The sequence below is a fragment of the Chinchilla lanigera genome, unplaced genomic scaffold (assembly GCF_000276665.1).
Source record: "Chinchilla lanigera isolate Chin_1 unplaced genomic scaffold, ChiLan1.0 scaffold00025, whole genome shotgun sequence".
In the NCBI taxonomy this organism is placed as follows: Eukaryota; Metazoa; Chordata; class Mammalia; order Rodentia; family Chinchillidae; genus Chinchilla; species Chinchilla lanigera.
Window position 1 is genome coordinate 14,685,452 of NW_004955426.1, and position 11,097 is coordinate 14,696,548.

The following is an 11,097-nucleotide window of genomic DNA, read 5'->3' on the forward strand; positions in this document are numbered from 1 at the left end:
AAAAAAAAAAAAAAAAAAAAAACACTTTTTGATTAAAATTGCACTAATAACACTATAAATTTGATTAAAATTGCACTAATAACACTATAACTTCCAGAAAGATCTATATATCATATTCAATGCTCTATTGTAAGTTCTCCTGAAGTGAGCACATGTATGCAATGCCTTTAAATAATTCTTGAATGAACATGAAAGGCTAAGTGACTAAAAGACACATAAAATCAAATGATCGTGAGAGAGACATTTTCTTGTTTATCAGATGATAAACACTGACAATGCTGCTACTAAGAATTTTCATTAAGGATATGAAGTGCTTGACATTATGTCATATCTGATAAATATTATAATCATAAACTTTAAAATAGAACTTTGTTATCAATGAGTTAATCTTTTATTCATTTATGTAGTTTTCATAAAAATTTACAGATTATTATCATCCTTAGGCTATTCCTCCTGACTATATGCTAATATTTACAAGTCATCTTTTGACATGATTACATTTATATAGAAAACAAAATAATTACAGATATCTTTTATTTGCTTGTAAGAAATGTAGAACAAATCTTAAGTTGTACTTATATCTAAGATACATGAGAAGGAATGCTAAGAACTTATTCTTATTAGAACTGCATTTAATTTTCTAATTACTGCATTTAATTACAATGATACAGAAAGCTACAATGATGAGCAATGCCGTCAAAGTATTAAGGGACCCTGAGTACTAATTTCCAATGTGAAAACCATGGACTAGCTAGAAAAATGAGAAAACCTGTTTTTAGGGAACATAAGGATAAAAATCCTGATACAGTTCATACAGAACCTGAACTGAGTGGGAAAATGCAATTAAAAGGTTATACTTAACTTTCTCAAAAGGTTTACTCTCACCACTCCTTCATAGTTCTGCATTTGTTCTCTCAGCTCACATCTATGATTAATTTTAACCTCAAGCCAATAAGATTAACTTACTTGAACACTGAAGAGAATGTAAGTGATCAACATTTAGATATGTCTCATTGTGTAACTGTGGGATCACTTTTCCTGAAGCAAAGCTACAGGCAGAATTTAATAAAGAAAATTAAATTATAAAATTATAGCAATATTTGAATCATTGTCTGCAATGTATTTAGAATGAGAGGTGTGTACTTATGAATCCCTGATGTTTGAGATGGAGATCAGAAGGAAAGAGTGCTATAATGTAGACAGATGGATGTAGTATAGGGTTTTTGATGGTTTAAGAAGAATTTTTCATGGCTTACTGAGTAAAAATATAATAATGTTATCCTCCTCATGTATGCATTACTAATGAGAATGGCCATTTATAAAGTGACAATAATGACTTGTAGTGTTTGCTAATGAAAAGACCAGATATTATAAGCTATCACTTATGAATGATCTAACCTTCTTAGTTTATTTTTGAGTATTTTTGTAAGTTTTGGAACGTGCATACTTCCACATGTGTATACTAATATAATAAAATTTAATGAAAGTATTCATTCAGGCTAGACTATTGATTTATGAACCTCAATAGGTCACTGGGCTTATTTCCTGAGCAATATAATATGCAATAACTTTTCATAATCAATTATACAGAAATATTGAAATAAATCACAGCTCTCCTGCCAAACTTCTGTCAGCAAACCAAACAAAAAATTAAAATGAAGCATTTGATTTTATTCCATTTCTTCTCTGTACTCTTTCTTAATAAAACCAATATCCATTAAAGAAACAATCAGAAATGTAGCCAAGGTCAATTGCTGTACTTATCATTGTACAAAATTATCAGAAGAGCAAATACATAGCTTTGAATGAGAAATAGCTTTGTTTACCAGGACAAAAATTATTGTATTTAAATAATCAGTTTAACTGGAAAATTACTTGCTCCTATGAAATGAATCACTTGACAGTTCTGTTAATAGTAGTAGGGTTTGGGTCCCCGCCACAGTGTGGCTAAACAAATCATTCTGGTCCCAGGATTTTAGCACAGGGAGTCTTTTTCTCAGTCCTTGGTTTTATCCTTCACTCAACTATGACAAAGTTTCTGTTTGAGGAGCTTCATAGAAGTATTACTTCCATACTTAAAACAAAGAAGGGGCTGTGGATTTAGCTCAGCGGCACAGCGCCTGCCTGGCAAGTGCAAGATCATGAGTTCGATTCCTGGTACTGGAAAAAAAAAAAAAAAAAAAAAAACAACATACTTAAAACAAACAGTAAAACTCCTAATGCATATTCTAGTGACAGAATAGGCAGTATTCATCAGGGTGGACTTGAACTCCTCCTTTTATAGGAAAGTGAATTACATGGTAAATATAATCTATAGTTTCCTATCCTTAATTGTGTTTTCTGGCAAAGTAGAAGGAAATATTACTGGAAGGAGATAATTACATAGTTCTACAGATATTTTGGAAGTAAGTTGGCCTTCAGTTGTGCTTCGTTTGTCCTATAAAATTTTACAAAACTTACTTTATATGAATGTTCTAAATTTGATATTGAAAGAGAAGTAAAAATCTAAGTATTTTTTTAAATCATGAGAAAATACTGTATTTGAAGTTCGTGGATAAACAACTATGAGACGAGATCTCATCATACTTGATTCTGCCTAAACAGGTAAGTAAGTGCAAGTCACCTAGGTACTTACTATGATTTTTAAGTGTTTCCTTTCAGTTGCCAAAATATATAATTCTTGAGGGCTGATTTGACATTACTAAGGTTCCACACAGGGGCTCAAATTAAGCAAATTTTGGCACTTATGAAAGTATTTTATTTTTCCTATAAGTATGTATTCTATTAACATTGTAGGTTCTGATTTACAAAATATGTTCAAACATTAAATAGTGAAAAGATTTAATGAAATATGTAAATATTGGTATATGGATAAAATTTATTAATTCAAAAATTTAGCCTGAAGATTGAAAACTTTTATCACTTTAGATAATGTGATAAATATACTCAATCTTGTCATTGATGAGTAATATAAAGAACTCTCAGACCATAGAAATAATAAGGCCACCCATGTCATTGGTATAGGACTGAAATAATCTTCATAATTCCTGTGTATGTAAACCTATATTATTTCTGAAATTCTTAAGTGAATGGTGAATTAGACAGTAACCCATGTTTTGCTATCACTAAGAATACTTTAAAATTAATCATTTAACTTCACCACAAATAAAATATTTATCAATGTTCATTATTTTATACTTATCTAGGTTTTATTTGTGTTTCACCAAAATTTATATTTCAAATTTTGTCATTGTTTAATATCTGAGAGATAATAATCCACCAAATTAAACAATTATTTTCCAGCGTTATGAATATGAGGCTGCAAATATTAAATGAAAAAAATATGATGATGCGTTCATTGTTGCATTCCTAGGCAATATATTTTTCAATAGAACCACACATATTGTTATAGTTAAGTATTTGTTAAATTAAATATTGTCAACTGAATTCATCAGAAGGTTAAACATCTGCATTCGGTTTCTGCCTTTACATTGATGAAGATTTTCATTCATATATAAATATTTTGTCCTTTATAAATCTTTTTGAAAATTAACTAAAAGGTTTATATTTGATTTGCTCATACCACGGTTGTACCATTTCTTGCTTCCATTTTCATTTTATCCATTTACATTCTTAGTATAATGGAGAAAATATACAGATAAATTTTTCAACACATAGAAAAAGATAATATGTAAAAACTATATTTCAAAAAAACTATCCAGGGTCTGGGGATTTAACTCAGCGGCAAAGCGCCTGCCTGGCAAGCGCAAGGTCGTGAGTTCGGTTCCCGGTACCAGAGGAAAACAAAAAACAACAACAACAAAAAAAACTATCCATAAATAATGTTTGTAATGATACTATATATAAAACTGTGGTTTATGCTTTTTTAAAACAATTATTTTTCAGAGTACTGAAAAATTATTACTATATCTTAAGATTCATCAGATTGAAATGTGCAATGGAATATTTCTTAGTATAGTAGCATAAATATGCAATCACTGCTAGTCTATATTAAAAAATCAATACCTCATGAAGAAACCTCATGCCATTCAGCTCTCATTTCCCTCAGCCTCCATTTCCCTTGTCCATTTGGCATGCTACTTGTAAATTTCTTATGTGCTGTAGGACTTCTCAGTAATTTTGTTCTTTTCCATGAATAAAGAATATTATGCTCAATAAATCTGCTAACTTTTTTTACCCACTCATTTTAAATAGACATTTTAATTGTTTACATCTTTTGATTATTCTGAATATGTTATAAGATTATACTGAATCTGCTTTGTTATTCTGAATACGTTACAAATACTTCTGCAAAAAGTTTTAATATGTCACTGGAGGATAGTATCAGTAAACTTATCATATTTGAGAATCTGCCAGACTGTTTTAAAAGTGAATTTATCATTTCATATTCCCATAAGTAGTGTGCAAAGATTTTTATTCATCCACACCCTCTCCAACTTGTTTTACTGTTACTTTTATTGTTCTGTTTAATTTTATTTTGTTTCTCATACTGGAAATGTGCAAATCATTGTGATTTTGATTTGCAGTCCCCTGATTGCAGATCAATGTTATGAAGCAACTATGCATATACTAACTGGATGTTCATGTGTAGGTTTTATAGGGAAATGTCTATTTATATCTTGGGCCAGGTTTTTAAAAATTTATAATTGAGCCCTAAAACGTTTTTCTGCATGTCTTCAACGGGAAAAGGATCAAGAGATGGAGAGAGGGGAGAAAGTAAACAGGGAAGGGGAAATTAAAAGCTATTAAATGTGTTTTGCACATGTTCCAACTTCCTTCAAGGAATGTGGTCATTATATAATGTAAAAATCTACTAATATAAAATACAAACTGAGAAAAGTATCAACAGTATTTTTACACTTTATTAATTCTTCAAGATTTCCTTTTTAATCAATTGGAACTTGTACAAAAATTGAAGGAGAGATAGAGCTCTATTTCTTAAGCTACTAATATGAAAATTAAAATGGATTTTTGTACTGAGCAATTTTCTAATACAAACTACATTAAATACTTCCTATTACTCACTTTATAAAAAGCTTAAGCAAGCTACAACTAAATAAATACATTTATTTCACATAGAACAAACTTGAGGATTTACAAATACATAGTCTCGCAGTTCATGTGTGTGCAAACAGCACCTTAAATCCCTCTTATTAAAGTTTCATTCCTCAGTTACTCCTTCCAGTCACAGTTCTGCTTTTTTAATTAACTTTTTCATCAGTGCTGCTTTAAACATTAGCCTACGTTGGCTATTTTTACTGGGTTTTTAATACAGTCTTTCTGAAATTGCTGTAAGGTTTTGGTTTTATTAATGGCTCCTCTCAAATGTCTTCCATGCCTACATGTTGCAGTCTCCATTAGCTACTCTGGATATTTTTATTTGAAGTTTGGGGAGGATCCTCTTGTTCCTTATTTCCTCACAGAGAAAATTTACTTTCTTTTCTACATGATTTCACATTCCTTTCTTTCTAATATGCTTAGTACTATTTTACTACCTGTATCATTTTATCCATACCTTTTGTTTTAACATCTTAATATGGAAGTTCTCCAGGACTCATGTTTGGTCAACTTATTCATTATATCTTTACACCTCCTTTGACTATGTTATTCTATGCACTGACTTTTACTTAGTATCCATGTACCAAGACTTTTGAAATTCATACGTCTAACCTAAAGCCGTTTTACAAATTTGCACACATTTTTACTGCTTCTTCATTATTATTACTTGACTATCTTGTAGGTGCCTCAGACATGAACAAACTAAACTGCTGACTCTATTTTCCATGCACAATATTGTGTATGTACAACCACGTTAACAGCAGCACAATTCAAAATAGCTAAATTTTAGAAGTGGTCTATGTGAAACCCAAAATATAAATAAATAGCAGAATAAGGATTGATAATAGTAAATATAAAAACAGATCTTTTGCGTATAGGGAGAGAACCAAGAGATGGAGGGAAGTGAAGGAAAGGCAGTAAGGACAGAAGGAAGATGTGTTATGTAGCAAGTCCTCTTGAGGAGTGGGTCTTATTCTGAATGCCATAGGATGCATCTCATTCCAGAAAGAATGGCTATCATCAAAATATCAAGCAATAACAAATGCTGGAGAGGCTGTGGGGAGAAAGGAACACTTTTCCACTGCTGGTGGGAGTGTAGATTGGTGAAACCACTGTGGAAATCAGTCTGCAGATTCAAAACTGGGATTGGAAGTCCCATGTAATCCAGCTATTCCCCTTCTTGGTATTTGCCCAGAAGAATTAAAGACATCATACCACAGCGATATATGTGCACCCGTGTTTATAGCAGCACAATTCCTTACAGCTAAATCTTGGAAATAACCCAGATGCCCATCCACTGAGGAGTGGATAAAAAAGATGTGGTATTTCTGTACAATGGAGCATTACTCAGCTATTTAAAAAGATGAACTTGAGAATTTGTTGGCAATAAATTGGAACTAAAAATAGCATATTTTTTAAAGCTTGAGTTTGTGAGGTTAGTTATGGTCAAATACATTCAGAATACCAACTCAAAATGTTATAAAATTATTTAATATTTTGACCCTACATCACCATATTTAAATTGTACTTATGAAAATGTTATAATAATCTGAATAAATTTAAATTTAAAACAAACTGCATGCTCAGATTTTAATTTTTTATCATATAGTGTAATTCATTTATAATCCTTGAGTCTCTGCAGCTTTCAAAGGACTAATGAAAATATAAACTAGATTTGTATACATTTTTGTCTGTGAAGAAACCTAACACACTAGACAATTATATGTAAGATTTTGAGCATATTAAAAATTATATGATCCAATTGGATCATAAGTATTATCTTTAGTACTTATAAATAAATAGTATATAAAATTAAATGCCTACCAGTATTCAATATTTAATCATCTACTACTAGATATCAAGAGTGAATTGAAACATTAACACAATTTCTGTATAATTTATAAATCAAATTTTGAAATTATGATGTTTGGTATAGATGTTAAGTAGGAGGCTCTCCATGTTTCCTGGCTTAAACAGATGATTGTAAACCAAAAGCATTACTGAGCTTTTCCTTTTAATACTGATGGCTATGTAATTTACGCAGATAATTAAAGAAGTGCTTCAATTTTCATTACATCCTTAAGCATTCTCGCTTTTCAATCTAGATTATGTTTAATGGAGTCATTTGCATGCTCTTTCCACTGATTTGGAGATTTCTTTGCAAACAAACTGGCATTGTAAACCTTATGGACTTACTTTCAGCATATTTCCCCATTTTATGGGTACATTCAAATGATGTCAGTGCCATACAATATTTCTTTAAAAAAATTCTTTATTATGATCAAGGATTTCCTATTCTCCTATTTATATTATGATAGAAAAGATGAAGTATAAAAGCTTAATAAATAAGATATTGTTAAACTAAGCTTTTAAAATTTATAATATTAAAAATACAAACATATAAATGTTCAATATTACATTCCTGTCTCTTGGTAGCCACTGTTATAAAATTTATATTTGAGTATTAAGAATATATACATCTTTCTGAGACAGGGTCTTGCTGTGCAGTTCAAGCTGGAGTTGAACTCACTTTGTAGCCCAGGCTGGCCTTGACTTTGCAGAGATCCTTCTGCCTCAGCCTCCCAAGGGCTGGGATTACAGGCGTGTGCCACCACACCCGACATTTTAGACTTTCTTGTCACACTCGGTTTTGTTTTGGTTTGGGTTTTTTGGTACCAGGAATTGAACTGAGGACCTTGTGCTTGCCAGGCAGGCGCTGTGCCAATAGGCTATATCTCTAGACCACTTAAGAATATAATATTGGTACTAAAATATGATTTGTTTATATTATACTGTTTCTTTTTTCTTTTGATTCTGTAATTGTTTTCCCAATGTTTTTTAACCAATTTGTTATTATTCTTGCACAATATTATTTGTTTCTAGTGAATTTTGGTAAGCTGGTTTTTATGATTCTGGGGCATATAGCGAGAAATGAACACTATCATGTATTTTTAAATCAAATAGGACACATAGTCCCTTACATTGAAGCTACCAAAGACAATTTACTACTTCACTTAAACAATATGTAGCAAGCATCTCTCTATGTTTTATCTGAGGCAAAATATGCAATAAAATTCAGAACAGGCTTAAAATATGCTTAGAAATCATTTGAAACTTTTCACTTAAATTGGAGTAAAAATTTTACATTACTAAAGACATAACCTTCTGCACCACCCACAATTTTTACCACTTTGTATATTTTTGGTTTCTCTGCCTCTTTCTTATCTACTAATATGGAAATGTAATGATTCCAAGGTATTGTTTCTTGACTTCACTCTCAGTGAAAATTAGACTTTGTAAGAGATGTTCTATATGATTTTTTCTCAAGATCTCAAATAATATTTGTTTTAAACTTTTTGAAAATAAATGGAGATGGATATTACAACCTTATGAACACATATTTGTGCCAGGGAACTTTATCTGCTAAAGATTCAGCCACACAAACAGTTCTCATGGATGTTGTTATCATTCAACGGAGTGACCTTAACCTTCTGTGTATCGATCACCCAAAGTCTGCCTTAACTTAAATCATATTTTAAAAGCGAGTCTATCTTAACAAAAATATCATGCAATGAGAAGATTCTTATAAATTATTTGACTGTATTTCAAATTTAGTTAGATTACAGATATTTATCAACAATGCTGGATATTCTGAATGTATATGCTTTAAACACCTTTGTACTTCTGTAAGTGTACAAAAGTTTTTACAAACTAAAATGCACGTAAAATTTGGGATTAAGTTCAAGCAGCACAGTGCTTACCTAGCATGTGGAGTACTGGATTTAACCCTCAGTATTACTAACAGAAGTAACATTGAAAAATAAGAATGTAATTGTAAAGTACTTTTTGATATTATGTAAAACTTCAAGAAGGTTAATAGAGGTGCAAAGGCACCTCAATTCACAAACTTAACAAATGTAACAATTCTGGTGGCAAACTGAACTGAATGAGAACTGAATCAAAATCAATGCTGAGGTTCAGGGTTGATTTTATGGGAAAATTTGATTCAATTCTCATCCAATTTGCTTTGTGACTAGAATCACGGAAAGAGTGAAATTCATGAACTGAGATATCACTGTACCAAAACTTCACATAGTTAAAATTAAATGTAAACAGTGAGGCCATTATGCTGTTATAAAAAGTTTGGTAAGTATCATGTACTATTAGTAAGAAGCCTGAAATATCTTAACATTTTAGTTTCCTAAATTTGAGTATTAAGGCAAATTGTGACTATAAAACTTATGAATTATTTTATTGTGCTCTAAGTAAAGTTCCTTGGTAATATTAATAAAACTATTATATTTTAAAGTCATTTTATATTATGATTGCTAAAAGAAAATTAAGTCATAATGACACATTTATATATTACATCATTTATTGTAATATTCATTTTACCTTTGTAAATGTTCACATTGGAAGGCAGTGATTTAGAATGAGATCATAAAATGGATGACATGAGATAATCACAAATTTAATATCTAATAGGCTTTGAGGGAAAACTAAATGATTATGATTCCTTTGTAAATGTTTTGCTTTGTAATTTCACATTAAAATTATTTTTTCAAATGTTTTTTCATTCCTCTGGACAAAAAGATAAGGTGGCACCTTGGAATATTTTCTTTCTGTGTGACATGAAATGAAGTTATTTTATGAAACCAAACATGGAATCTTAATTTGTGCTAACTTTTCCTTACTGACACCTTCCAAGAGACAGATCATGTTCCAGAAACTTATTAGAAATAATATCTCCAAGTTGAATATGTAGCATTGCATAGGAAATGCTACCTCTTTTGTTTTATTCATGTACAATTGATCATCAAACATATGGTGAATATTTATTTCACAAGAATGGAAAAAGTATTATATTAAAACTGCACCATGAACAGTGCAGAAGCAAACCAAACAAAGCAAACCAAACCAAACAGAAAATGGTTTGCTTCTGTAAAATTCAAATCAAAGTCAATTTATTACTGGTAAGGAAAATACCTATTCATTATTATTGAATACCAGTCAACAAATCATTTCATTGTATCAGTTGAATTTATATTGTCATATATTAATAATAAGTGTCCTTTTAAAAATAAAATGGTGTTTAGAAGAATCCATGGATCCTATACTTAACAAAAATATATCAGCCAAAGTTTGCTTCTGTAAAATTTCATGGAATCAAAATGTCATGATTAACATGTTGTATTGACTTCCTAATGTAATCAATCTGCAAAACCTTAGTTACACTTTCACAAAAGTTAGTGCATTGTCTCTGACCAAAGAGGTCCTATGCCATTATATTAAAGCTAGACAACGATAGTACATCTTATTTCTCAAAGTGCAAACTTCTAAAAGGAGGATTTGACTTTGAAATAATTGAAATTTTACTATGTTTTTAGTTGTAAGAGTTCGTTGATTTTCTCTCATGAATTTAAAATTGCTATGAATAAAAGTCATAGGACAAGTGACCCTAGTTTACTTTAGATGAAGTGTTAGATTGTTATTAACTTGGAGCAAACACTATTTTTTGTTTTGTGTTGTTACGTTTCATTGTATTTTTTTTTAAGGTGGCCATTGTTTTCTGCAGGCCTGTAAGTCTGACATTCGTAAGCATGTAAAAAATTCACATCCATTTTCTATTTGATTTGGCCTTCCCTAATCTGTTTCTGACCCATAAAGAACAATGTTAAGCCACTTTAAATCCATACATAAAGAGAAACTATGACAAAATTTTGAGGCTGATATAAATCATCCCATTTCTAATTCACTGCATAATATACTAAGTAACAGTTTAATGTAAGAACGAATGGCTGCCGAATTTCTTGGTAAAAAGCACATCATTTATTCTTTTTTTCTGTGCATAGAGTACATTTCTCTACATCTAAGAAAAGATAGAAAACCCTATTTTATTTAAGAAAATAAAGGATTTATTTTAATAAGTGTATGTGACTTTTTCTAATCATGTTTAATAGAAAATATTTTATTGTGTTACATTACCAGCTTAATAACTTTGCCCAATTCTTTCCTTTG